This window comes from Aquarana catesbeiana, linkage group LG03, assembly GCF_042186555.1.
Source record: "Aquarana catesbeiana isolate 2022-GZ linkage group LG03, ASM4218655v1, whole genome shotgun sequence".
NCBI classification, from domain to species: domain Eukaryota; kingdom Metazoa; phylum Chordata; class Amphibia; order Anura; family Ranidae; genus Aquarana; species Aquarana catesbeiana.
This window is the reverse complement of record NC_133326.1, coordinates 678,645,682-678,668,379: the sequence shown is the minus strand read 5'-3', so window position 1 is coordinate 678,668,379 and position 22,698 is coordinate 678,645,682. Positions and strand designations below refer to the sequence as shown.

At 51.5% G+C, this 22,698-nt stretch overlaps 35 non-coding genes across 35 annotated transcripts; 18 read left to right on the top strand and 17 right to left on the bottom strand.

Moving 5' to 3' along the window:
- Window positions 1-164: 164 nt before the first annotated feature.
- On the bottom strand, window positions 165-238 carry TRNAI-AAU (transfer RNA isoleucine (anticodon AAU)). The gene has a single exon. It is a non-coding gene; the product is annotated as a tRNA-Ile (tRNA).
- Window positions 239-363: 125 nt separating this feature from the next.
- TRNAW-CCA (transfer RNA tryptophan (anticodon CCA)) lies at window positions 364-435 on the top strand. The gene has a single exon. It is a non-coding gene; the product is annotated as a tRNA-Trp (tRNA).
- Window positions 436-1,409: 974 nt separating this feature from the next.
- On the bottom strand, window positions 1,410-1,483 carry TRNAI-AAU (transfer RNA isoleucine (anticodon AAU)). The gene has a single exon. It is a non-coding gene; the product is annotated as a tRNA-Ile (tRNA).
- Window positions 1,484-1,609: 126 nt separating this feature from the next.
- Window positions 1,610-1,681, top strand: TRNAW-CCA (transfer RNA tryptophan (anticodon CCA)). The gene has a single exon. It is a non-coding gene; the product is annotated as a tRNA-Trp (tRNA).
- A 974-nt stretch (window positions 1,682-2,655) lies between these two features.
- On the bottom strand, window positions 2,656-2,729 carry TRNAI-AAU (transfer RNA isoleucine (anticodon AAU)). Its single transcript has one exon. It is a non-coding gene; the product is annotated as a tRNA-Ile (tRNA).
- A 126-nt stretch (window positions 2,730-2,855) lies between these two features.
- On the top strand, window positions 2,856-2,927 carry TRNAW-CCA (transfer RNA tryptophan (anticodon CCA)). The gene has a single exon. It is a non-coding gene; the product is annotated as a tRNA-Trp (tRNA).
- A 973-nt stretch (window positions 2,928-3,900) lies between these two features.
- TRNAI-AAU (transfer RNA isoleucine (anticodon AAU)) lies at window positions 3,901-3,974 on the bottom strand. The gene has a single exon. It is a non-coding gene; the product is annotated as a tRNA-Ile (tRNA).
- Window positions 3,975-4,100: 126 nt separating this feature from the next.
- TRNAW-CCA (transfer RNA tryptophan (anticodon CCA)) lies at window positions 4,101-4,172 on the top strand. Its single transcript has one exon. It is a non-coding gene; the product is annotated as a tRNA-Trp (tRNA).
- A 974-nt stretch (window positions 4,173-5,146) lies between these two features.
- Window positions 5,147-5,220, bottom strand: TRNAI-AAU (transfer RNA isoleucine (anticodon AAU)). Its single transcript has one exon. It is a non-coding gene; the product is annotated as a tRNA-Ile (tRNA).
- Window positions 5,221-5,346: 126 nt separating this feature from the next.
- TRNAW-CCA (transfer RNA tryptophan (anticodon CCA)) lies at window positions 5,347-5,418 on the top strand. Its single transcript has one exon. It is a non-coding gene; the product is annotated as a tRNA-Trp (tRNA).
- A 974-nt stretch (window positions 5,419-6,392) lies between these two features.
- Window positions 6,393-6,466, bottom strand: TRNAI-AAU (transfer RNA isoleucine (anticodon AAU)). The gene has a single exon. It is a non-coding gene; the product is annotated as a tRNA-Ile (tRNA).
- A 126-nt stretch (window positions 6,467-6,592) lies between these two features.
- On the top strand, window positions 6,593-6,664 carry TRNAW-CCA (transfer RNA tryptophan (anticodon CCA)). Its single transcript has one exon. It is a non-coding gene; the product is annotated as a tRNA-Trp (tRNA).
- A 974-nt stretch (window positions 6,665-7,638) lies between these two features.
- TRNAI-AAU (transfer RNA isoleucine (anticodon AAU)) lies at window positions 7,639-7,712 on the bottom strand. The gene has a single exon. It is a non-coding gene; the product is annotated as a tRNA-Ile (tRNA).
- A 126-nt stretch (window positions 7,713-7,838) lies between these two features.
- On the top strand, window positions 7,839-7,910 carry TRNAW-CCA (transfer RNA tryptophan (anticodon CCA)). The gene has a single exon. It is a non-coding gene; the product is annotated as a tRNA-Trp (tRNA).
- Window positions 7,911-8,884: 974 nt separating this feature from the next.
- TRNAI-AAU (transfer RNA isoleucine (anticodon AAU)) lies at window positions 8,885-8,958 on the bottom strand. The gene has a single exon. It is a non-coding gene; the product is annotated as a tRNA-Ile (tRNA).
- Window positions 8,959-9,084: 126 nt separating this feature from the next.
- Window positions 9,085-9,156, top strand: TRNAW-CCA (transfer RNA tryptophan (anticodon CCA)). The gene has a single exon. It is a non-coding gene; the product is annotated as a tRNA-Trp (tRNA).
- A 974-nt stretch (window positions 9,157-10,130) lies between these two features.
- Window positions 10,131-10,204, bottom strand: TRNAI-AAU (transfer RNA isoleucine (anticodon AAU)). The gene has a single exon. It is a non-coding gene; the product is annotated as a tRNA-Ile (tRNA).
- A 126-nt stretch (window positions 10,205-10,330) lies between these two features.
- On the top strand, window positions 10,331-10,402 carry TRNAW-CCA (transfer RNA tryptophan (anticodon CCA)). The gene has a single exon. It is a non-coding gene; the product is annotated as a tRNA-Trp (tRNA).
- A 974-nt stretch (window positions 10,403-11,376) lies between these two features.
- TRNAI-AAU (transfer RNA isoleucine (anticodon AAU)) lies at window positions 11,377-11,450 on the bottom strand. The gene has a single exon. It is a non-coding gene; the product is annotated as a tRNA-Ile (tRNA).
- A 126-nt stretch (window positions 11,451-11,576) lies between these two features.
- Window positions 11,577-11,648, top strand: TRNAW-CCA (transfer RNA tryptophan (anticodon CCA)). The gene has a single exon. It is a non-coding gene; the product is annotated as a tRNA-Trp (tRNA).
- Window positions 11,649-12,622: 974 nt separating this feature from the next.
- On the bottom strand, window positions 12,623-12,696 carry TRNAI-AAU (transfer RNA isoleucine (anticodon AAU)). Its single transcript has one exon. It is a non-coding gene; the product is annotated as a tRNA-Ile (tRNA).
- A 126-nt stretch (window positions 12,697-12,822) lies between these two features.
- TRNAW-CCA (transfer RNA tryptophan (anticodon CCA)) lies at window positions 12,823-12,894 on the top strand. The gene has a single exon. It is a non-coding gene; the product is annotated as a tRNA-Trp (tRNA).
- A 974-nt stretch (window positions 12,895-13,868) lies between these two features.
- On the bottom strand, window positions 13,869-13,942 carry TRNAI-AAU (transfer RNA isoleucine (anticodon AAU)). The gene has a single exon. It is a non-coding gene; the product is annotated as a tRNA-Ile (tRNA).
- A 126-nt stretch (window positions 13,943-14,068) lies between these two features.
- TRNAW-CCA (transfer RNA tryptophan (anticodon CCA)) lies at window positions 14,069-14,140 on the top strand. Its single transcript has one exon. It is a non-coding gene; the product is annotated as a tRNA-Trp (tRNA).
- A 974-nt stretch (window positions 14,141-15,114) lies between these two features.
- On the bottom strand, window positions 15,115-15,188 carry TRNAI-AAU (transfer RNA isoleucine (anticodon AAU)). Its single transcript has one exon. It is a non-coding gene; the product is annotated as a tRNA-Ile (tRNA).
- Window positions 15,189-15,314: 126 nt separating this feature from the next.
- On the top strand, window positions 15,315-15,386 carry TRNAW-CCA (transfer RNA tryptophan (anticodon CCA)). The gene has a single exon. It is a non-coding gene; the product is annotated as a tRNA-Trp (tRNA).
- A 974-nt stretch (window positions 15,387-16,360) lies between these two features.
- Window positions 16,361-16,434, bottom strand: TRNAI-AAU (transfer RNA isoleucine (anticodon AAU)). The gene has a single exon. It is a non-coding gene; the product is annotated as a tRNA-Ile (tRNA).
- A 126-nt stretch (window positions 16,435-16,560) lies between these two features.
- TRNAW-CCA (transfer RNA tryptophan (anticodon CCA)) lies at window positions 16,561-16,632 on the top strand. The gene has a single exon. It is a non-coding gene; the product is annotated as a tRNA-Trp (tRNA).
- Window positions 16,633-17,606: 974 nt separating this feature from the next.
- On the bottom strand, window positions 17,607-17,680 carry TRNAI-AAU (transfer RNA isoleucine (anticodon AAU)). The gene has a single exon. It is a non-coding gene; the product is annotated as a tRNA-Ile (tRNA).
- A 126-nt stretch (window positions 17,681-17,806) lies between these two features.
- Window positions 17,807-17,878, top strand: TRNAW-CCA (transfer RNA tryptophan (anticodon CCA)). The gene has a single exon. It is a non-coding gene; the product is annotated as a tRNA-Trp (tRNA).
- A 974-nt stretch (window positions 17,879-18,852) lies between these two features.
- TRNAI-AAU (transfer RNA isoleucine (anticodon AAU)) lies at window positions 18,853-18,926 on the bottom strand. The gene has a single exon. It is a non-coding gene; the product is annotated as a tRNA-Ile (tRNA).
- A 126-nt stretch (window positions 18,927-19,052) lies between these two features.
- TRNAW-CCA (transfer RNA tryptophan (anticodon CCA)) lies at window positions 19,053-19,124 on the top strand. Its single transcript has one exon. It is a non-coding gene; the product is annotated as a tRNA-Trp (tRNA).
- Window positions 19,125-20,298: 1,174 nt separating this feature from the next.
- Window positions 20,299-20,370, top strand: TRNAW-CCA (transfer RNA tryptophan (anticodon CCA)). Its single transcript has one exon. It is a non-coding gene; the product is annotated as a tRNA-Trp (tRNA).
- Window positions 20,371-21,544: 1,174 nt separating this feature from the next.
- Window positions 21,545-21,616, top strand: TRNAW-CCA (transfer RNA tryptophan (anticodon CCA)). Its single transcript has one exon. It is a non-coding gene; the product is annotated as a tRNA-Trp (tRNA).
- Window positions 21,617-22,590: 974 nt separating this feature from the next.
- Window positions 22,591-22,664, bottom strand: TRNAI-AAU (transfer RNA isoleucine (anticodon AAU)). Its single transcript has one exon. It is a non-coding gene; the product is annotated as a tRNA-Ile (tRNA).
- Window positions 22,665-22,698: the final 34 nt, after the last annotated feature.

Sequence of the window (22,698 nt, the reverse complement as noted above, 5' to 3'; positions counted from 1 at the left end):
CCCTGTTAGTCAAGAAGTGACCTGAGTTTAGCTAGTGGCTGTGACATAATTAGGCTGCGCCACTTGCAAAATAGGCATTTTTGCTACGTGTTGAACAGGTTAAAGAAAACTAGGCCAGGCGCCCGCGGCCATAGAAATCCATCGCCGTTGGAATAAAAGGGCAATGGCCCGTACGGGGATCGAACCCGCGACCTTGGCGTTATTAGCACCACGCTCTAACCAACTGAGCTAACCGGCCCAAACTTGCACAGGGTAAGCCGGCCAAAGCTGCACAGGGCTAGCTGGGCAACCGAGTTATTCTGTGGGCAACCACCGAAGAATTGACGCAGGAGTAGCCAAAAACTTTAGCCCTCGAGCATAGTAGACCTCGTGGCGCAACGGTAGCGCGTCTGACTCCAGATCAGAAGGTTGCGTGTTCAAATCACGTCGGGGTCATGTTGGTTTTCATAGTCACCTACTTGAACCTCTAGTGTTTCCGCGTCCCATCATTCTACTGGGGCTCACACCCACGCAGGCTCCTACTCGCCTCTAGATTACCTTCAGAAGGCTGGGTGAACAGCCAAACCCAAACAAATGTGCCGTAGGCCTGGAAGAAGCTCCACATCTGGGCTTACAGCATTGGCTGGAGGGTCGCAAAGCCTCAAATTAGTAAGAACCAAGCATGTAAAACCTGCAAGGGTCACAAAGTGGTTGCTGGCTTTGCAAGGCTACACATTTTATGAAGCACACAGACCGGGGACCTAGCAAGGGAATGCTGATGGACTGCCACGCGTCCGCTGTATGTTGGAAAAATATTATCCCTCCCTAAGTTCTGAGCGCAGGGGAAGGCTATGTGGGGCACTGGCTGGCAGAATCTTGGACGGCGTACATCTTTTACTTCGGGTTCTAACATATGAGTGCTGAGAGGCTCCAGGGCTTGTGGCTGATGTGGAGTCAGCTAACTTTTGGTTTTCTCACAATCTTAAGCAGATATTGTTCTGGAGCCTTGAGGTGTTGTAGCGCTTTGGGTGGGATAAAGCGTACATTCCTAGGTCCACACCTTACCTTGTAGCCAGACCTCAGCCGGAATCTTAGCTCTCCACAGGCCTTGGTACATGCAAGCTGACTGATGCTCAGAGCTGTCCCTCCTGCTCTCTCTCTCTGTGCTTTGGGAGCCTGCTGCTGGGTGAAAGGACTGAGTGCTGAAAGAACACTAAGAAAAGATACAAGTGCTGCCTTTATGTTTGGGGATCCCATTAGGGGGCACCCTGTTAGTCAAGAAGTGACCTGAGTTTAGCTAGTGGCTGTGACATAATTAGGCTGCGCCACTTGCAAAATAGGCATTTTTGCTACGTGTTGAACAGGTTAAAGAAAACTAGGCCAGGCGCCCGCGGCCATAGAAATCCATCGCCGTTGGAATAAAAGGGCAATGGCCCGTACGGGGATCGAACCCGCGACCTTGGCGTTATTAGCACCACGCTCTAACCAACTGAGCTAACCGGCCCAAACTTGCACAGGGTAAGCCGGCCAAAGCTGGCACAGGGCTAGCTGGGCAACCGAGTTATTCTGTGGGCAACCACCGAAGAATTGACGCAGGAGTAGCCAAAAACTTTAGCCCTCGAGCATAGTAGACCTCGTGGCGCAACGGTAGCGCGTCTGACTCCAGATCAGAAGGTTGCGTGTTCAAATCACGTCGGGGTCATGTTGGTTTTCATAGTCACCTACTTGAACCTCTAGTGTTTCCGCGTCCCATCATTCTACTGGGGCTCACACCCACGCAGGCTCCTACTCGCCTCTAGATTACCTTCAGAAGGCTGGGTGAACAGCCAAACCCAAACAAATGTGCCGTAGGCCTGGAAGAAGCTCCACATCTGGGCTTACAGCATTGGCTGGAGGGTCGCAAAGCCTCAAATTAATAAGAACCAAGCATGTAAAACCTGCAAGGGTCACAAAGTGGTTGCTGGCTTTGCAAGGCTACACATTTATGAAGCACCACAGACCGGGGACCTAGCAAGGGAATGCTGATGGACTGCCACGCGTCCGCTGTATGTTGGAAAAATATTATCCCTCCCTAAGTTCTGAGCGCAGGGGAAGGCTATGTGGGGCACTGGCTGGCAGAATCTTGGACGGCGTACATCTTTTACTTCGGGTTCTAACATATGAGTGCTGAGAGGCTCCAGGGCTTGTGGCTGATGTGGAGTCAGCTAACTTTTGGTTTTCTCACAATCTTAAGCAGATATTGTTCTGGAGCCTTGAGGTGTTGTAGCGCTTTGGGTGGGATAAAGCGTACATTCCTAGGTCCACACCTTACCTTGTAGCCAGACCTCAGCCGGAATCTTAGCTCTCCACAGGCCTTGGTACATGCAAGCTGACTGATGCTCAGAGCTGTCCCTCCTGCTCTCTCTCTCTGTGCTTTGGGAGCCTGCTGCTGGGTGAAAGGACTGAGTGCTGAAAGAACACTAAGAAAAGATACAAGTGCTGCCTTTATGTTTGGGGATCCCATTAGGGGGCACCCTGTTAGTCAAGAAGTGACCTGAGTTTAGCTAGTGGCTGTGACATAATTAGGCTGCGCCACTTGCAAAATAGGCATTTTTGCTACGTGTTGAACAGGTTAAAGAAAACTAGGCCAGGCGCCCGCGGCCATAGAAATCCATCGCCGTTGGAATAAAAGGGCAATGGCCCGTACGGGGATCGAACCCGCGACCTTGGCGTTATTAGCACCACGCTCTAACCAACTGAGCTAACCGGCCCAAACTTGCACAGGGTAAGCCGGCCAAAGCTGGCACAGGGCTAGCTGGGCAACCGAGTTATTCTGTGGGCAACCACCGAAGAATTGACGCAGGAGTAGCCAAAAACTTTAGCCCTCGAGCATAGTAGACCTCGTGGCGCAACGGTAGCGCGTCTGACTCCAGATCAGAAGGTTGCGTGTTCAAATCACGTCGGGGTCATGTTGGTTTTCATAGTCACCTACTTGAACCTCTAGTGTTTCCGCGTCCCATCATTCTACTGGGGCTCACACCCACGCAGGCTCCTACTCGCCTCTAGATTACCTTCAGAAGGCTGGGTGAACAGCCAAACCCAAACAAATGTGCCGTAGGCCTGGAAGAAGCTCCACATCTGGGCTTACAGCATTGCTGGAGGGTCGCAAAGCCTCAAATTAGTAAGAACCAAGCATGTAAAACCTGCAAGGGTCACAAAGTGGTTGCTGGCTTTGCAAGGCTACACATTTTATGAAGCACACAGACCGGGGACCTAGCAAGGGAATGCTGATGGACTGCCACGCGTCCGCTGTATGTTGGAAAAATATTATCCCTCCCTAAGTTCTGAGCGCAGGGGAAGGCTATGTGGGGCACTGGCTGGCAGAATCTTGGACGGCGTACATCTTTTACTTCGGGTTCTAACATATGAGTGCTGAGAGGCTCCAGGGCTTGTGGCTGATGTGGAGTCAGCTAACTTTTGGTTTTCTCACAATCTTAAGCAGATATTGTTCTGGAGCCTTGAGGTGTTGTAGCGCTTTGGGTGGGATAAAGCGTACATTCCTAGGTCCACACCTTACCTTGTAGCCAGACCTCAGCCGGAATCTTAGCTCTCCACAGGCCTTGGTACATGCAAGCTGACTGATGCTCAGAGCTGTCCCTCCTGCTCTCTCTCTCTGTGCTTTGGGAGCCTGCTGCTGGGTGAAAGGACTGAGTGCTGAAAGAACACTAAGAAAAGATACAAGTGCTGCCTTTATGTTTGGGGATCCCATTAGGGGGCACCCTGTTAGTCAAGAAGTGACCTGAGTTTAGCTAGTGGCTGTGACATAATTAGGCTGCGCCACTTGCAAAATAGGCATTTTTGCTACGTGTTGAACAGGTTAAAGAAAACTAGGCCAGGCGCCCGCGGCCATAGAAATCCATCGCCGTTGGAATAAAAGGGCAATGGCCCGTACGGGGATCGAACCCGCGACCTTGGCGTTATTAGCACCACGCTCTAACCAACTGAGCTAACCGGCCCAAACTTGCACAGGGTAAGCCGGCCAAAGCTGGCACAGGGCTAGCTGGGCAACCGAGTTATTCTGTGGGCAACCACCGAAGAATTGACGCAGGAGTAGCCAAAAACTTTAGCCCTCGAGCATAGTAGACCTCGTGGCGCAACGGTAGCGCGTCTGACTCCAGATCAGAAGGTTGCGTGTTCAAATCACGTCGGGGTCATGTTGGTTTTCATAGTCACCTACTTGAACCTCTAGTGTTTCCGCGTCCCATCATTCTACTGGGGCTCACACCCACGCAGGCTCCTACTCGCCTCTAGATTACCTTCAGAAGGCTGGGTGAACAGCCAAACCCAAACAAATGTGCCGTAGGCCTGGAAGAAGCTCCACATCTGGGCTTACAGCATTGGCTGGAGGGTCGCAAAGCCTCAAATTAATAAGAACCAAGCATGTAAAACCTGCAAGGGTCACAAAGTGGTTGCTGGCTTTGCAAGGCTACACATTTTATGAAGCACACAGACCGGGGACCTAGCAAGGGAATGCTGATGGACTGCCACGCGTCCGCTGTATGTTGGAAAAATATTATCCCTCCCTAAGTTCTGAGCGCAGGGGAAGGCTATGTGGGGCACTGGCTGGCAGAATCTTGGACGGCGTACATCTTTTACTTCGGGTTCTAACATATGAGTGCTGAGAGGCTCCAGGGCTTGTGGCTGATGTGGAGTCAGCTAACTTTTGGTTTTCTCACAATCTTAAGCAGATATTGTTCTGGAGCCTTGAGGTGTTGTAGCGCTTTGGGTGGGATAAAGCGTACATTCCTAGGTCCACACCTTACCTTGTAGCCAGACCTCAGCCGGAATCTTAGCTCTCCACAGGCCTTGGTACATGCAAGCTGACTGATGCTCAGAGCTGTCCCTCCTGCTCTCTCTCTCTGTGCTTTGGGAGCCTGCTGCTGGGTGAAAGGACTGAGTGCTGAAAGAACACTAAGAAAAGATACAAGTGCTGCCTTTATGTTTGGGGATCCCATTAGGGGGCACCCTGTTAGTCAAGAAGTGACCTGAGTTTAGCTAGTGGCTGTGACATAATTAGGCTGCGCCACTTGCAAAATAGGCATTTTTGCTACGTGTTGAACAGGTTAAAGAAAACTAGGCCAGGCGCCCGCGGCCATAGAAATCCATCGCCGTTGGAATAAAAGGGCAATGGCCCGTACGGGGATCGAACCCGCGACCTTGGCGTTATTAGCACCACGCTCTAACCAACTGAGCTAACCGGCCCAAACTTGCACAGGGTAAGCCGGCCAAAGCTGGCACAGGGCTAGCTGGGCAACCGAGTTATTCTGTGGGCAACCACCGAAGAATTGACGCAGGAGTAGCCAAAAACTTTAGCCCTCGAGCATAGTAGACCTCGTGGCGCAACGGTAGCGCGTCTGACTCCAGATCAGAAGGTTGCGTGTTCAAATCACGTCGGGGTCATGTTGGTTTTCATAGTCACCTACTTGAACCTCTAGTGTTTCCGCGTCCCATCATTCTACTGGGGCTCACACCCACGCAGGCTCCTACTCGCCTCTAGATTACCTTCAGAAGGCTGGGTGAACAGCCAAACCCAAACAAATGTGCCGTAGGCCTGGAAGAAGCTCCACATCTGGGCTTACAGCATTGGCTGGAGGGTCGCAAAGCCTCAAATTAGTAAGAACCAAGCATGTAAAACCTGCAAGGGTCACAAAGTGGTTGCTGGCTTTGCAAGGCTACACATTTTATGAAGCACACAGACCGGGGACCTAGCAAGGGAATGCTGATGGACTGCCACGCGTCCGCTGTATGTTGGAAAAATATTATCCCTCCCTAAGTTCTGAGCGCAGGGGAAGGCTATGTGGGGCACTGGCTGGCAGAATCTTGGACGGCGTACATCTTTTACTTCGGGTTCTAACATATGAGTGCTGAGAGGCTCCAGGGCTTGTGGCTGATGTGGAGTCAGCTAACTTTTGGTTTTCTCACAATCTTAAGCAGATATTGTTCTGGAGCCTTGAGGTGTTGTAGCGCTTTGGGTGGGATAAAGCGTACATTCCTAGGTCCACACCTTACCTTGTAGCCAGACCTCAGCCGGAATCTTAGCTCTCCACAGGCCTTGGTACATGCAAGCTGACTGATGCTCAGAGCTGTCCCTCCTGCTCTCTCTCTCTGTGCTTTGGGAGCCTGCTGCTGGGTGAAAGGACTGAGTGCTGAAAGAACACTAAGAAAAGATACAAGTGCTGCCTTTATGTTTGGGGATCCCATTAGGGGGCACCCTGTTAGTCAAGAAGTGACCTGAGTTTAGCTAGTGGCTGTGACATAATTAGGCTGCGCCACTTGCAAAATAGGCATTTTTGCTACGTGTTGAACAGGTTAAAGAAAACTAGGCCAGGCGCCCGCGGCCATAGAAATCCATCGCCGTTGGAATAAAAGGGCAATGGCCCGTACGGGGATCGAACCCGCGACCTTGGCGTTATTAGCACCACGCTCTAACCAACTGAGCTAACCGGCCCAAACTTGCACAGGGTAAGCCGGCCAAAGCTGGCACAGGGCTAGCTGGGCAACCGAGTTATTCTGTGGGCAACCACCGAAGAATTGACGCAGGAGTAGCCAAAAACTTTAGCCCTCGAGCATAGTAGACCTCGTGGCGCAACGGTAGCGCGTCTGACTCCAGATCAGAAGGTTGCGTGTTCAAATCACGTCGGGGTCATGTTGGTTTTCATAGTCACCTACTTGAACCTCTAGTGTTTCCGCGTCCCATCATTCTACTGGGGCTCACACCCACGCAGGCTCCTACTCGCCTCTAGATTACCTTCAGAAGGCTGGGTGAACAGCCAAACCCAAACAAATGTGCCGTAGGCCTGGAAGAAGCTCCACATCTGGGCTTACAGCATTGGCTGGAGGGTCGCAAAGCCTCAAATTAGTAAGAACCAAGCATGTAAAACCTGCAAGGGTCACAAAGTGGTTGCTGGCTTTGCAAGGCTACACATTTTATGAAGCACACAGACCGGGGACCTAGCAAGGGAATGCTGATGGACTGCCACGCGTCCGCTGTATGTTGGAAAAATATTATCCCTCCCTAAGTTCTGAGCGCAGGGGAAGGCTATGTGGGGCACTGGCTGGCAGAATCTTGGACGGCGTACATCTTTTACTTCGGGTTCTAACATATGAGTGCTGAGAGGCTCCAGGGCTTGTGGCTGATGTGGAGTCAGCTAACTTTTGGTTTTCTCACAATCTTAAGCAGATATTGTTCTGGAGCCTTGAGGTGTTGTAGCGCTTTGGGTGGGATAAAGCGTACATTCCTAGGTCCACACCTTACCTTGTAGCCAGACCTCAGCCGGAATCTTAGCTCTCCACAGGCCTTGGTACATGCAAGCTGACTGATGCTCAGAGCTGTCCCTCCTGCTCTCTCTCTCTGTGCTTTGGGAGCCTGCTGCTGGGTGAAAGGACTGAGTGCTGAAAGAACACTAAGAAAAGATACAAGTGCTGCCTTTATGTTTGGGGATCCCATTAGGGGGCACCCTGTTAGTCAAGAAGTGACCTGAGTTTAGCTAGTGGCTGTGACATAATTAGGCTGCGCCACTTGCAAAATAGGCATTTTTGCTACGTGTTGAACAGGTTAAAGAAAACTAGGCCAGGCGCCCGCGGCCATAGAAATCCATCGCCGTTGGAATAAAAGGGCAATGGCCCATACGGGGATCGAACCCGCGACCTTGGCGTTATTAGCACCACGCTCTAACCAACTGAGCTAACCGGCCCAAACTTGCACAGGGTAAGCCGGCCAAAGCTGGCACAGGGCTAGCTGGGCAACCGAGTTATTCTGTGGGCAACCACCGAAGAATTGACGCAGGAGTAGCCAAAAACTTTAGCCCTTGAGCATAGTAGACCTCGTGGCGCAACGGTAGCGCGTCTGACTCCAGATCAGAAGGTTGCGTGTTCAAATCACGTCGGGGTCATGTTGGTTTTCATAGTCACCTACTTGAACCTCTAGTGTTTCCGCGTCCCATCATTCTACTGGGGCTCACACCCACGCAGGCTCCTACTCGCCTCTAGATTACCTTCAGAAGGCTGGGTGAACAGCCAAACCCAAACAAATGTGCCGTAGGCCTGGAAGAAGCTCCACATCTGGGCTTACAGCATTGGCTGGAGGGTCGCAAAGCCTCAAATTAGTAAGAACCAAGCATGTAAAACCTGCAAGGGTCACAAAGTGGTTGCTGGCTTTGCAAGGCTACACATTTTATGAAGCACACAGACCGGGGACCTAGCAAGGGAATGCTGATGGACTGCCACGCGTCCGCTGTATGTTGGAAAAATATTATCCCTCCCTAAGTTCTGAGCGCAGGGGAAGGCTATGTGGGGCACTGGCTGGCAGAATCTTGGACGGCGTACATCTTTTACTTCGGGTTCTAACATATGAGTGCTGAGAGGCTCCAGGGCTTGTGGCTGATGTGGAGTCAGCTAACTTTTGGTTTTCTCACAATCTTAAGCAGATATTGTTCTGGAGCCTTGAGGTGTTGTAGCGCTTTGGGTGGGATAAAGCGTACATTCCTAGGTCCACACCTTACCTTGTAGCCAGACCTCAGCCGGAATCTTAGCTCTCCACAGGCCTTGGTACATGCAAGCTGACTGATGCTCAGAGCTGTCCCTCCTGCTCTCTCTCTCTGTGCTTTGGGAGCCTGCTGCTGGGTGAAAGGACTGAGTGCTGAAAGAACACTAAGAAAAGATACAAGTGCTGCCTTTATGTTTGGGGATCCCATTAGGGGGCACCCTGTTAGTCAAGAAGTGACCTGAGTTTAGCTAGTGGCTGTGACATAATTAGGCTGCGCCACTTGCAAAATAGGCATTTTTGCTACGTGTTGAACAGGTTAAAGAAAACTAGGCCAGGCGCCCGCGGCCATAGAAATCCATCGCCGTTGGAATAAAAGGGCAATGGCCCGTACGGGGATCGAACCCGCGACCTTGGCGTTATTAGCACCACGCTCTAACCAACTGAGCTAACCGGCCCAAACTTGCACAGGGTAAGCCGGCCAAAGCTGGCACAGGGCTAGCTGGGCAACCGAGTTATTCTGTGGGCAACCACCGAAGAATTGACGCAGGAGTAGCCAAAAACTTTAGCCCTCGAGCATAGTAGACCTCGTGGCGCAACGGTAGCGCGTCTGACTCCAGATCAGAAGGTTGCGTGTTCAAATCACGTCGGGGTCATGTTGGTTTTCATAGTCACCTACTTGAACCTCTAGTGTTTCCGCGTCCCATCATTCTACTGGGGCTCACACCCACGCAGGCTCCTACTCGCCTCTAGATTACCTTCAGAAGGCTGGGTGAACAGCCAAACCCAAACAAATGTGCCGTAGGCCTGGAAGAAGCTCCACATCTGGGCTTACAGCATTGGCTGGAGGGTCGCAAAGCCTCAAATTAATAAGAACCAAGCATGTAAAACCTGCAAGGGTCACAAAGTGGTTGCTGGCTTTGCAAGGCTACACATTTTATGAAGCACACAGACCGGGGACCTAGCAAGGGAATGCTGATGGACTGCCACGCGTCCGCTGTATGTTGGAAAAATATTATCCCTCCCTAAGTTCTGAGCGCAGGTGAAGGCTATGTGGGGCACTGGCTGGCAGAATCTTGGACGGCGTACATCTTTTACTTCGGGTTCTAACATATGAGTGCTGAGAGGCTCCAGGGCTTGTGGCTGATGTGGAGTCAGCTAACTTTTGGTTTTCTCACAATCTTAAGCAGATATTGTTCTGGAGCCTTGAGGTGTTGTAGCGCTTTGGGTGGGATAAAGCGTACATTCCTAGGTCCACACCTTACCTTGTAGCCAGACCTCAGCCGGAATCTTAGCTCTCCACAGGCCTTGGTACATGCAAGCTGACTGATGCTCAGAGCTGTCCCTCCTGCTCTCTCTCTCTGTGCTTTGGGAGCCTGCTGCTGGGTGAAAGGACTGAGTGCTGAAAGAACACTAAGAAAAGATACAAGTGCTGCCTTTATGTTTGGGGATCCCATTAGGGGGCACCCTGTTAGTCAAGAAGTGACCTGAGTTTAGCTAGTGGCTGTGACATAATTAGGCTGCGCCACTTGCAAAATAGGCATTTTTGCTACGTGTTGAACAGGTTAAAGAAAACTAGGCCAGGCGCCCGCGGCCATAGAAATCCATCGCCGTTGGAATAAAAGGGCAATGGCCCGTACGGGGATCGAACCCGCGACCTTGGCGTTATTAGCACCACGCTCTAACCAACTGAGCTAACCGGCCCAAACTTGCACAGGGTAAGCCGGCCAAAGCTGGCACAGGGCTAGCTGGGCAACCGAGTTATTCTGTGGGCAACCACCGAAGAATTGACGCAGGAGTAGCCAAAAACTTTAGCCCTCGAGCATAGTAGACCTCGTGGCGCAACGGTAGCGCGTCTGACTCCAGATCAGAAGGTTGCGTGTTCAAATCACGTCGGGGTCATGTTGGTTTTCATAGTCACCTACTTGAACCTCTAGTGTTTCCGCGTCCCATCATTCTACTGGGGCTCACACCCACGCAGGCTCCTACTCGCCTCTAGATTACCTTCAGAAGGCTGGGTGAACAGCCAAACCCAAACAAATGTGCCGTAGGCCTGGAAGAAGCTCCACATCTGGGCTTACAGCATTGGCTGGAGGGTCGCAAAGCCTCAAATTAATAAGAACCAAGCATGTAAAACCTGCAAGGGTCACAAAGTGGTTGCTGGCTTTGCAAGGCTACACATTTTATGAAGCACACAGACCGGGGACCTAGCAAGGGAATGCTGATGGACTGCCACGCGTCCGCTGTATGTTGGAAAAATATTATCCCTCCCTAAGTTCTGAGCGCAGGGGAAGGCTATGTGGGGCACTGGCTGGCAGAATCTTGGACGGCGTACATCTTTTACTTCGGGTTCTAACATATGAGTGCTGAGAGGCTCCAGGGCTTGTGGCTGATGTGGAGTCAGCTAACTTTTGGTTTTCTCACAATCTTAAGCAGATATTGTTCTGGAGCCTTGAGGTGTTGTAGCGCTTTGGGTGGGATAAAGCGTACATTCCTAGGTCCACACCTTACCTTGTAGCCAGACCTCAGCCGGAATCTTAGCTCTCCACAGGCCTTGGTACATGCAAGCTGACTGATGCTCAGAGCTGTCCCTCCTGCTCTCTCTCTCTGTGCTTTGGGAGCCTGCTGCTGGGTGAAAGGACTGAGTGCTGAAAGAACACTAAGAAAAGATACAAGTGCTGCCTTTATGTTTGGGGATCCCATTAGGGGGCACCCTGTTAGTCAAGAAGTGACCTGAGTTTAGCTAGTGGCTGTGACATAATTAGGCTGCGCCACTTGCAAAATAGGCATTTTTGCTACGTGTTGAACAGGTTAAAGAAAACTAGGCCAGGCGCCCGCGGCCATAGAAATCCATCGCCGTTGGAATAAAAGGGCAATGGCCCGTACGGGGATCGAACCCGCGACCTTGGCGTTATTAGCACCACGCTCTAACCAACTGAGCTAACCGGCCCAAACTTGCACAGGGTAAGCCGGCCAAAGCTGGCACAGGGCTAGCTGGGCAACCGAGTTATTCTGTGGGCAACCACCGAAGAATTGACGCAGGAGTAGCCAAAAACTTTAGCCCTCGAGCATAGTAGACCTCGTGGCGCAACGGTAGCGCGTCTGACTCCAGATCAGAAGGTTGCGTGTTCAAATCACGTCGGGGTCATGTTGGTTTTCATAGTCACCTACTTGAACCTCTAGTGTTTCCGCGTCCCATCATTCTACTGGGGCTCACACCCACGCAGGCTCCTACTCGCCTCTAGATTACCTTCAGAAGGCTGGGTGAACAGCCAAACCCAAACAAATGTGCCGTAGGCCTGGAAGAAGCTCCACATCTGGGCTTACAGCATTGGCTGGAGGGTCGCAAAGCCTCAAATTAATAAGAACCAAGCATGTAAAACCTGCAAGGGTCACAAAGTGGTTGCTGGCTTTGCAAGGCTACACATTTTATGAAGCACACAGACCGGGGACCTAGCAAGGGAATGCTGATGGACTGCCACGCGTCCGCTGTATGTTGGAAAAATATTATCCCTCCCTAAGTTCTGAGCGCAGGGGAAGGCTATGTGGGGCACTGGCTGGCAGAATCTTGGACGGCGTACATCTTTTACTTCGGGTTCTAACATATGAGTGCTGAGAGGCTCCAGGGCTTGTGGCTGATGTGGAGTCAGCTAACTTTTGGTTTTCTCACAATCTTAAGCAGATATTGTTCTGGAGCCTTGAGGTGTTGTAGCGCTTTGGGTGGGATAAAGCGTACATTCCTAGGTCCACACCTTACCTTGTAGCCAGACCTCAGCCGGAATCTTAGCTCTCCACAGGCCTTGGTACATGCAAGCTGACTGATGCTCAGAGCTGTCCCTCCTGCTCTCTCTCTCTGTGCTTTGGGAGCCTGCTGCTGGGTGAAAGGACTGAGTGCTGAAAGAACACTAAGAAAAGATACAAGTGCTGCCTTTATGTTTGGGGATCCCATTAGGGGGCACCCTGTTAGTCAAGAAGTGACCTGAGTTTAGCTAGTGGCTGTGACATAATTAGGCTGCGCCACTTGCAAAATAGGCATTTTTGCTACGTGTTGAACAGGTTAAAGAAAACTAGGCCAGGCGCCCGCGGCCATAGAAATCCATCGCCGTTGGAATAAAAGGGCAATGGCCCGTACGGGGATCGAACCCGCGACCTTGGCGTTATTAGCACCACGCTCTAACCAACTGAGCTAACCGGCCCAAACTTGCACAGGGTAAGCCGGCCAAAGCTGGCACAGGGCTAGCTGGGCAACCGAGTTATTCTGTGGGCAACCACCGAAGAATTGACGCAGGAGTAGCCAAAAGCTTTAGCCCTCGAGCATAGTAGACCTCGTGGCGCAACGGTAGCGCGTCTGATTCCAGATCAGAAGGTTGCGTGTTCAAATCACGTCGGGGTCATGTTGGTTTTCATAGTCACCTACTTGAACCTCTAGTGTTTCCGCGTCCCATCATTCTACTGGGGCTCACACCCACGCAGGCTCCTACTCGCCTCTAGATTACCTTCAGAAGGCTGGGTGAACAGCCAAACCCAAACAAATGTGCCGTAGGCCTGGAAGAAGCTCCACATCTGGGCTTACAGCATTGGCTGGAGGGTCGCAAAGCCTCAAATTAGTAAGAACCAAGCATGTAAAACCTGCAAGGGTCACAAAGTGGTTGCTGGCTTTGCAAGGCTACACATTTTATGAAGCACACAGACCGGGGACCTAGCAAGGGAATGCTGATGGACTGCCACGCGTCCGCTGTATGTTGGAAAAATATTATCCCTCCCTAAGTTCTGAGCGCAGGGGAAGGCTATGTGGGGCACTGGCTGGCAGAATCTTGGACGGCGTACATCTTTTACTTCGGGTTCTAACATATGAGTGCTGAGAGGCTCCAGGGCTTGTGGCTGATGTGGAGTCAGCTAACTTTTGGTTTTCTCACAATCTTAAGCAGATATTGTTCTGGAGCCTTGAGGTGTTGTAGCGCTTTGGGTGGGATAAAGCGTACATTCCTAGGTCCACACCTTACCTTGTAGCCAGACCTCAGCCGGAATCTTAGCTCTCCACAGGCCTTGGTACATGCAAGCTGACTGATGCTCAGAGCTGTCCCTCCTGCTCTCTCTCTCTGTGCTTTGGGAGCCTGCTGCTGGGTGAAAGGACTGAGTGCTGAAAGAACACTAAGAAAAGATACAAGTGCTGCCTTTATGTTTGGGGATCCCATTAGGGGGCACCCTGTTAGTCAAGAAGTGACCTGAGTTTAGCTAGTGGCTGTGACATAATTAGGCTGCGCCACTTGCAAAATAGGCATTTTTGCTACGTGTTGAACAGGTTAAAGAAAACTAGGCCAGGCACCCGCGGCCATAGAAATCCATCGCCGTTGGAATAAAAGGGCAATGGCCCGTACGGGGATCGAACCCGCGACCTTGGCGTTATTAGCACCACGCTCTAACCAACTGAGCTAACCGGCCCAAACTTGCACAGGGTAAGCCGGCCAAAGCTGGCACAGGGCTAGCTGGGCAACCGAGTTATTCTGTGGGCAACCACCGAAGAATTGACGCAGGAGTAGCCAAAAGCTTTAGCCCTCGAGCATAGTAGACCTCGTGGCGCAACGGTAGCGCGTCTGACTCCAGATCAGAAGGTTGCGTGTTCAAATCACGTCGGGGTCATGTTGGTTTTCATAGTCACCTACTTGAACCTCTAGTGTTTCCGCGTCCCATCATTCTACTGGGGCTCACACCCACGCAGGCTCCTACTCGCCTCTAGATTACCTTCAGAAGGCTGGGTGAACAGCCAAACCCAAACAAATGTGCCGTAGGCCTGGAAGAAGCTCCACATCTGGGCTTACAGCATTGGCTGGAGGGTCGCAAAGCCTCAAATTAATAAGAACCAAGCATGTAAAACCTGCAAGGGTCACAAAGTGGTTGCTGGCTTTGCAAGGCTACACATTTTATGAAGCACACAGACCGGGGACCTAGCAAGGGAATGCTGATGGACTGCCACGCGTCCGCTGTATGTTGGAAAAATATTATCCCTCCCTAAGTTCTGAGCGCAGGGGAAGGCTATGTGGGGCACTGGCTGGCAGAATCTTGGACGGCGTACATCTTTTACTTCGGGTTCTAACATATGAGTGCTGAGAGGCTCCAGGGCTTGTGGCTGATGTGGAGTCAGCTAACTTTTGGTTTTCTCACAATCTTAAGCAGATATTGTTCTGGAGCCTTGAGGTGTTGTAGCGCTTTGGGTGGGATAAAGCGTACATTCCTAGGTCCACACCTTACCTTGTAGCCAGACCTCAGCCGGAATCTTAGCTCTCCACAGGCCTTGGTACATGCAAGCTGACTGATGCTCAGAGCTGTCCCTCCTGCTCTCTCTCTCTGTGCTTTGGGAGCCTGCTGCTGGGTGAAAGGACTGAGTGCTGAAAGAACACTAAGAAAAGATACAAGTGCTGCCTTTATGTTTGGGGATCCCATTAGGGGGCACCCTGTTAGTCAAGAAGTGACCTGAGTTTAGCTAGTGGCTGTGACATAATTAGGCTGCGCCACTTGCAAAATAGGCATTTTTGCTACGTGTTGAACAGGTTAAAGAAAACTAGGCCAGGCGCCCGCGGCCATAGAAATCCATCGCCGTTGGAATAAAAGGGCAATGGCCCGTACGGGGATCGAACCCGCGACCTTGGCGTTATTAGCACCACGCTCTAACCAACTGAGCTAACCGGCCCAAACTTGCACAGGGTAAGCCGGCCAAAGCTGGCACAGGGCTAGCTGGGCAACCGAGTTATTCTGTGGGCAACCACCGAAGAATTGACGCAGGAGTAGCCAAAAGCTTTAGCCCTCGAGCATAGTAGACCTCGTGGCGCAACGGTAGCGCGTCTGACTCCAGATCAGAAGGTTGCGTGTTCAAATCACGTCGGGGTCATGTTGGTTTTCATAGTCACCTACTTGAACCTCTAGTGTTTCCGCGTCCCATCATTCTACTGGGGCTCACACCCACGCAGGCTCCTACTCGCCTCTAGATTACCTTCAGAAGGCTGGGTGAACAGCCAAACCCAAACAAATGTGCCGTAGGCCTGGAAGAAGCTCCACATCTGGGCTTACAGCATTGGCTGGAGGGTCGCAAAGCCTCAAATTAATAAGAACCAAGCATGTAAAACCTGCAAGGGTCACAAAGTGGTTGCTGGCTTTGCAAGGCTACACATTTTATGAAGCACACAGACCGGGGACCTAGCAAGGGAATGCTGATGGACTGCCACGCGTCCGCTGTATGTTGGAAAAATATTATCCCTCCCTAAGTTCTGAGCGCAGGGGAAGGCTATGTGGGGCACTGGCTGGCAGAATCTTGGACGGCGTACATCTTTTACTTCGGGTTCTAACATATGAGTGCTGAGAGGCTCCAGGGCTTGTGGCTGATGTGGAGTCAGCTAACTTTTGGTTTTCTCACAATCTTAAGCAGATATTGTTCTGGAGCCTTGAGGTGTTGTAGCGCTTTGGGTGGGATAAAGCGTACATTCCTAGGTCCACACCTTACCTTGTAGCCAGACCTCAGCCGGAATCTTAGCTCTCCACAGGCCTTGGTACATGCAAGCTGACTGATGCTCAGAGCTGTCCCTCCTGCTCTCTCTCTCTGTGCTTTGGGAGCCTGCTGCTGGGTGAAAGGACTGAGTGCTGAAAGAACACTAAGAAAAGATACAAGTGCTGCCTTTATGTTTGGGGATCCCATTAGGGGGCACCCTGTTAGTCAAGAAGTGACCTGAGTTTAGCTAGTGGCTGTGACATAATTAGGCTGCGCCACTTGCAAAATAGGCATTTTTGCTACGTGTTGAACAGGTTAAAGAAAACTAGGCCAGGCGCCCGCGGCCATAGAAATCCATCGCCGTTGGAATAAAAGGGCAATGGCCCGTACGGGGATCGAACCCGCGACCTTGGCGTTATTAGCACCACGCTCTAACCAACTGAGCTAACCGGCCCAAACTTGCACAGGGTAAGCCGGCCAAAGCTGGCACAGGGCTAGCTGGGCAACCGAGTTATTCTGTGGGCAACCACCGAAGAATTGACGCAGGAGTAGCCAAAAGCTTTAGCCCTCGAGCATAGTAGACCTCGTGGCGCAACGGTAGCGCGTCTGACTCCAGATCAGAAGGTTGCGTGTTCAAATCACGTCGGGGTCATGTTGGTTTTCATAGTCACCTACTTGAACCTCTAGTGTTTCCGCGTCCCATCATTCTACTGGGGCTCACACCCACGCAGGCTCCTACTCGCCTCTAGATTACCTTCAGAAGGCTGGGTGAACAGCCAAACCCAAACAAATGTGCCGTAGGCCTGGAAGAAGCTCCACATCTGGGCTTACAGCATTGGCTGGAGGGTCGCAAAGCCTCAAATTAATAAGAACCAAGCATGTAAAACCTGCAAGGGTCACAAAGTGGTTGCTGGCTTTGCAAGGCTACACATTTTATGAAGCACACAGACCGGGGACCTAGCAAGGGAATGCTGATGGACTGCCACGCGTCCGCTGTATGTTGGAAAAATATTATCCCTCCCTAAGTTCTGAGCGCAGGGGAAGGCTATGTGGGGCACTGGCTGGCAGAATCTTGGACGGCGTACATCTTTTACTTCGGGTTCTAACATATGAGTGCTGAGAGGCTCCAGGGCTTGTGGCTGATGTGGAGTCAGCTAACTTTTGGTTTTCTCACAATCTTAAGCAGATATTGTTCTGGAGCCTTGAGGTGTTGTAGCGCTTTGGGTGGGATAAAGCGTACATTCCTAGGTCCACACCTTACCTTGTAGCCAGACCTCAGCCGGAATCTTAGCTCTCCACAGGCCTTGGTACATGCAAGCTGACTGATGCTCAGAGCTGTCCCTCCTGCTCTCTCTCTCTGTGCTTTGGGAGCCTGCTGCTGGGTGAAAGGACTGAGTGCTGAAAGAACACTAAGAAAAGATACAAGTGCTGCCTTTATGTTTGGGGATCCCATTAGGGGGCACCCTGTTAGTCAAGAAGTGACCTGAGTTTAGCTAGTGGCTGTGACATAATTAGGCTGCGCCACTTGCAAAATAGGCATTTTTGCTACGTGTTGAACAGGTTAAAGAAAACTAGGCCAGGCGCCCGCGGCCATAGAAATCCATCGCCGTTGGAATAAAAGGGCAATGGCCCGTACGGGGATCGAACCCGCGACCTTGGCGTTATTAGCACCACGCTCTAACCAACTGAGCTAACCGGCCCAAACTTGCACAGGGTAAGCCGGCCAAAGCTGGCACAGGGCTAGCTGGGCAACCGAGTTATTCTGTGGGCAACCACCGAAGAATTGACGCAGGAGTAGCCAAAAACTTTAGCCCTCGAGCATAGTAGACCTCGTGGCGCAACGGTAGCGCGTCTGACTCCAGATCAGAAGGTTGCGTGTTCAAATCACGTCGGGGTCATGTTGGTTTTCATAGTCACCTACTTGAACCTCTAGTGTTTCCGCGTCCCATCATTCTACTGGGGCTCACACCCACGCAGGCTCCTACTCGCCTCTAGATTACCTTCAGAAGGCTGGGTGAACAGCCAAACCCAAACAAATGTGCCGTAGGCCTGGAAGAAGCTCCACATCTGGGCTTACAGCATTGGCTGGAGGGTCGCAAAGCCTCAAATTAGTAAGAACCAAGCATGTAAAACCTGCAAGGGTCACAAAGTGGTTGCTGGCTTTGCAAGGCTACACATTTTATGAAGCACACAGACCGGGGACCTAGCAAGGGAATGCTGATGGACTGCCACGCGTCCGCTGTATGTTGGAAAAATATTATCCCTCCCTAAGTTCTGAGCGCAGGGGAAGGCTATGTGGGGCACTGGCTGGCAGAATCTTGGACGGCGTACATCTTTTACTTCGGGTTCTAACATATGAGTGCTGAGAGGCTCCAGGGCTTGTGGCTGATGTGGAGTCAGCTAACTTTTGGTTTTCTCACAATCTTAAGCAGATATTGTTCTGGAGCCTTGAGGTGTTGTAGCGCTTTGGGTGGGATAAAGCGTACATTCCTAGGTCCACACCTTACCTTGTAGCCAGACCTCAGCCGGAATCTTAGCTCTCCACAGGCCTTGGTACATGCAAGCTGACTGATGCTCAGAGCTGTCCCTCCTGCTCTCTCTCTCTGTGCTTTGGGAGCCTGCTGCTGGGTGAAAGGACTGAGTGCTGAAAGAACACTAAGAAAAGATACAAGTGCTGCCTTTATGTTTGGGGATCCCATTAGGGGGCACCCTGTTAGTCAAGAAGTGACCTGAGTTTAGCTAGTGGCTGTGACATAATTAGGCTGCGCCACTTGCAAAATAGGCATTTTTGCTACGTGTTGAACAGGTTAAAGAAAACTAGGCCAGGCGCCCGCGGCCATAGAAATCCATCGCCGTTGGAATAAAAGGGCAATGGCCCGTACGGGGATCGAACCCGCGACCTTGGCGTTATTAGCACCACGCTCTAACCAACTGAGCTAACCGGCCCAAACTTGCACAGGGTAAACCGGCCAAAGCTGGCACAGGGCTAGCTGGGCAACCGAGTTATTCTGTGGGCAACCACCGAAGAATTGACGCAGGAGTAGCCAAAAACTTTAGCCCTCGAGCATAGTAGACCTCGTGGCGCAACGGTAGCGCGTCTGACTCCAGATCAGAAGGTTGCGTGTTCAAATCACGTCGGGGTCATGTTGGTTTTCATAGTCACCTACTTGAACCTCTAGTGTTTCCGCGTCCCATCATTCTACTGGGGCTCACACCCACGCAGGCTCCTACTCGCCTCTAGATTACCTTCAGAAGGCTGGGTGAACAGCCAAACCCAAACAAATGTGCCGTAGGCCTGGAAGAAGCTCCACATCTGGGCTTACAGCATTGGCTGGAGGGTCGCAAAGCCTCAAATTAATAAGAACCAAGCATGTAAAACCTGCAAGGGTCACAAAGTGGTTGCTGGCTTTGCAAGGCTACACATTTTATGAAGCACACAGACCGGGGACCTAGCAAGGGAATGCTGATGGACTGCCACGCGTCCGCTGTATGTTGGAAAAATATTATCCCTCCCTAAGTTCTGAGCGCAGGGGAAGGCTATGTGGGGCACTGGCTGGCAGAATCTTGGACGGCGTACATCTTTTACTTCGGGTTCTAACATATGAGTGCTGAGAGGCTCCAGGGCTTGTGACTGATGTGGAGTCAGCTAACTTTTGGTTTTCTCACAATCTTAAGCAGATATTGTTCTGGAGCCTTGAGGTGTTGTAGCGCTTTGGGTGGGATAAAGCGTACATTCCTAGGTCCACACCTTACCTTGTAGCCAGACCTCAGCCGGAATCTTAGCTCTCCACAGGCCTTGGTACATGCAAGCTGACTGATGCTCAGAGCTGTCCCTCCTGCTCTCTCTCTCTGTGCTTTGGGAGCCTGCTGCTGGGTGAAAGGACTGAGTGCTGAAAGAACACTAAGAAAAGATACAAGTGCTGCCTTTATGTTTGGGGATCCCATTAGGGGGCACCCTGTTAGTCAAGAAGTGACCTGAGTTTAGCTAGTGGCTGTGACATAATTAGGCTGCGCCACTTGCAAAATAGGCATTTTTGCTACGTGTTGAACAGGTTAAAGAAAACTAGGCCAGGCGCCCGCGGCCATAGAAATCCATCGCCGTTGGAATAAAAGGGCAATGGCCCGTACGGGGATCGAACCCGCGACCTTGGCGTTATTAGCACCACGTTCTAACCAACTGAGCTAACCGGCCCAAACTTGCACAGGGTAAGCCGGCCAAAGCTGGCACAGGGCTAGCTGGGCAACCGAGTTATTCTGTGGGCAACCACCGAAGAATTGACGCAGGAGTAGCCAAAAACTTTAGCCCTCGAGCATAGTAGACCTCGTGGCGCAACGGTAGCGCGTCTGACTCCAGATCAGAAGGTTGCGTGTTCAAATCACGTCGGGGTCATGTTGGTTTTCATAGTCACCTACTTGAACCTCTAGTGTTTCCGCGTCCCATCATTCTACTGGGGCTCACACCCACGCAGGCTCCTACTCGCCTCTAGATTACCTTCAGAAGGCTGGGTGAACAGCCAAACCCAAACAAATGTGCCGTAGGCCTGGAAGAAGCTCCACATCTGGGCTTACAGCATTGGCTGGAGGGTCGCAAAGCCTCAAATTAATAAGAACCAAGCATGTAAAACCTGCAAGGGTCACAAAGTGGTTGCTGGCTTTGCAAGGCTACACATTTTATGAAGCACACAGACCGGGGACCTAGCAAGGGAATGCTGATGGACTGCCACGCGTCCGCTGTATGTTGGAAAAATATTATCCCTCCCTAAGTTCTGAGCGCAGGGGAAGGCTATGTGGGGCACTGGCTGGCAGAATCTTGGACGGCGTACATCTTTTACTTCGGGTTCTAACATATGAGTGCTGAGAGGCTCCAGGGCTTGTGGCTGATGTGGAGTCAGCTAACTTTTGGTTTTCTCACAATCTTAAGCAGATATTGTTCTGGAGCCTTGAGGTGTTGTAGCGCTTTGGGTGGGATAAAGCGTACATTCCTAGGTCCACACCTTACCTTGTAGCCAGACCTCAGCCGGAATCTTAGCTCTCCACAGGCCTTGGTACATGCAAGCTGACTGATGCTCAGAGCTGTCCCTCCTGCTCTCTCTCTCTGTGCTTTGGGAGCCTGCTGCTGGGTGAAAGGACTGAGTGCTGAAAGAACACTAAGAAAAGATACAAGTGCTGCCTTTATGTTTGGGGATCCCATTAGGGGGCACCCTGTTAGTCAAGAAGTGACCTGAGTTTAGCTAGTGGCTGTGACATAATTAGGCTGCGCCACTTGCAAAATAGGCATTTTTGCTACGTGTTGAACAGGTTAAAGAAAACTAGGCCAGGCGCCCGCGGCCATAGAAATCCATCGCCGTTGGAATAAAAGGGCAATGGCCCGTACGGGGATCTAACCCGCGACCTTGGCGTTATTAGCACCACGCTCTAACCAACTGAGCTAACCGGCCCAAACTTGCACAGGGTAAGCCGGCCAAAGCTGGCACAGGGCTAGCTGGGCAACCGAGTTATTCTGTGGGCAACCACCGAAGAATTGACGCAGGAGTAGCCAAAAACTTTAGCCCTCGAGCATAGTAGACCTCGTGGCGCAACGGTAGCGCGTCTGACTCCAGATCAGAAGGTTGCGTGTTCAAATCACGTCGGGGTCATGTTGGTTTTCATAGTCACCTACTTGAACCTCTAGTGTTTCCGCGTCCCATCATTCTACTGGGGCTCACACCCACGCAGGCTCCTACTCGCCTCTAGATTACCTTCAGAAGGCTGGGTGAACAGCCAAACCCAAACAAATGTGCCGTAGGCCTGGAAGAAGCTCCACATCTGGGCTTACAGCATTGGCTGGAGGGTCGCAAAGCCTCAAATTAATAAGAACCAAGCATGTAAAACCTGCAAGGGTCACAAAGTGGTTGCTGGCTTTGCAAGGCTACACATTTTATGAAGCACACAGACCGGGGACCTAGCAAGGGAATGCTGATGGACTGCCACGCGTCCGCTGTATGTTGGAAAAATATTATCCCTCCCTAAGTTCTGAGCGCAGGGGAAGGCTATGTGGGGCACTGGCTGGCAGAATCTTGGACGGCGTACATCTTTTACTTCGGGTTCTAACATATGAGTGCTGAGAGGCTCCAGGGCTTGTGGCTGATGTGGAGTCAGCTAACTTTTGGTTTTCTCACAATCTTAAGCAGATATTGTTCTGGAGCCTTGAGGTGTTGTAGCGCTTTGGGTGGGATAAAGCGTACATTCCTAGGTCCACACCTTACCTTGTAGCCAGACCTCAGCCGGAATCTTAGCTCTCCACAGGCCTTGGTACATGCAAGCTGACTGATGCTCAGAGCTGTCCCTCCTGCTCTCTCTCTCTGTGCTTTGGGAGCCTGCTGCTGGGTGAAAGGACTGAGTGCTGAAAGAACACTAAGAAAAGATACAAGTGCTGCCTTTATGTTTGGGGATCCCATTAGGGGGCACCCTGTTAGTCAAGAAGTGACCTGAGTTTAGCTAGTGGCTGTGACATAATTAGGCTGCGCCACTTGCAAAATAGGCATTTTTGCTACGTGTTGAACAGGTTAAAGAAAACTAGGCCAGGCGCCCGCGGCCATAGAAATCCATCGCCGTTGGAATAAAAGGGCAATGGCCCGTACGGGGATCGAACCCGCGACCTTGGCGTTATTAGCACCACGCTCTAACCAACTGAGCTAACCGGCCCAAACTTGCACAGGGTAAGCCGGCCAAAGCTGGC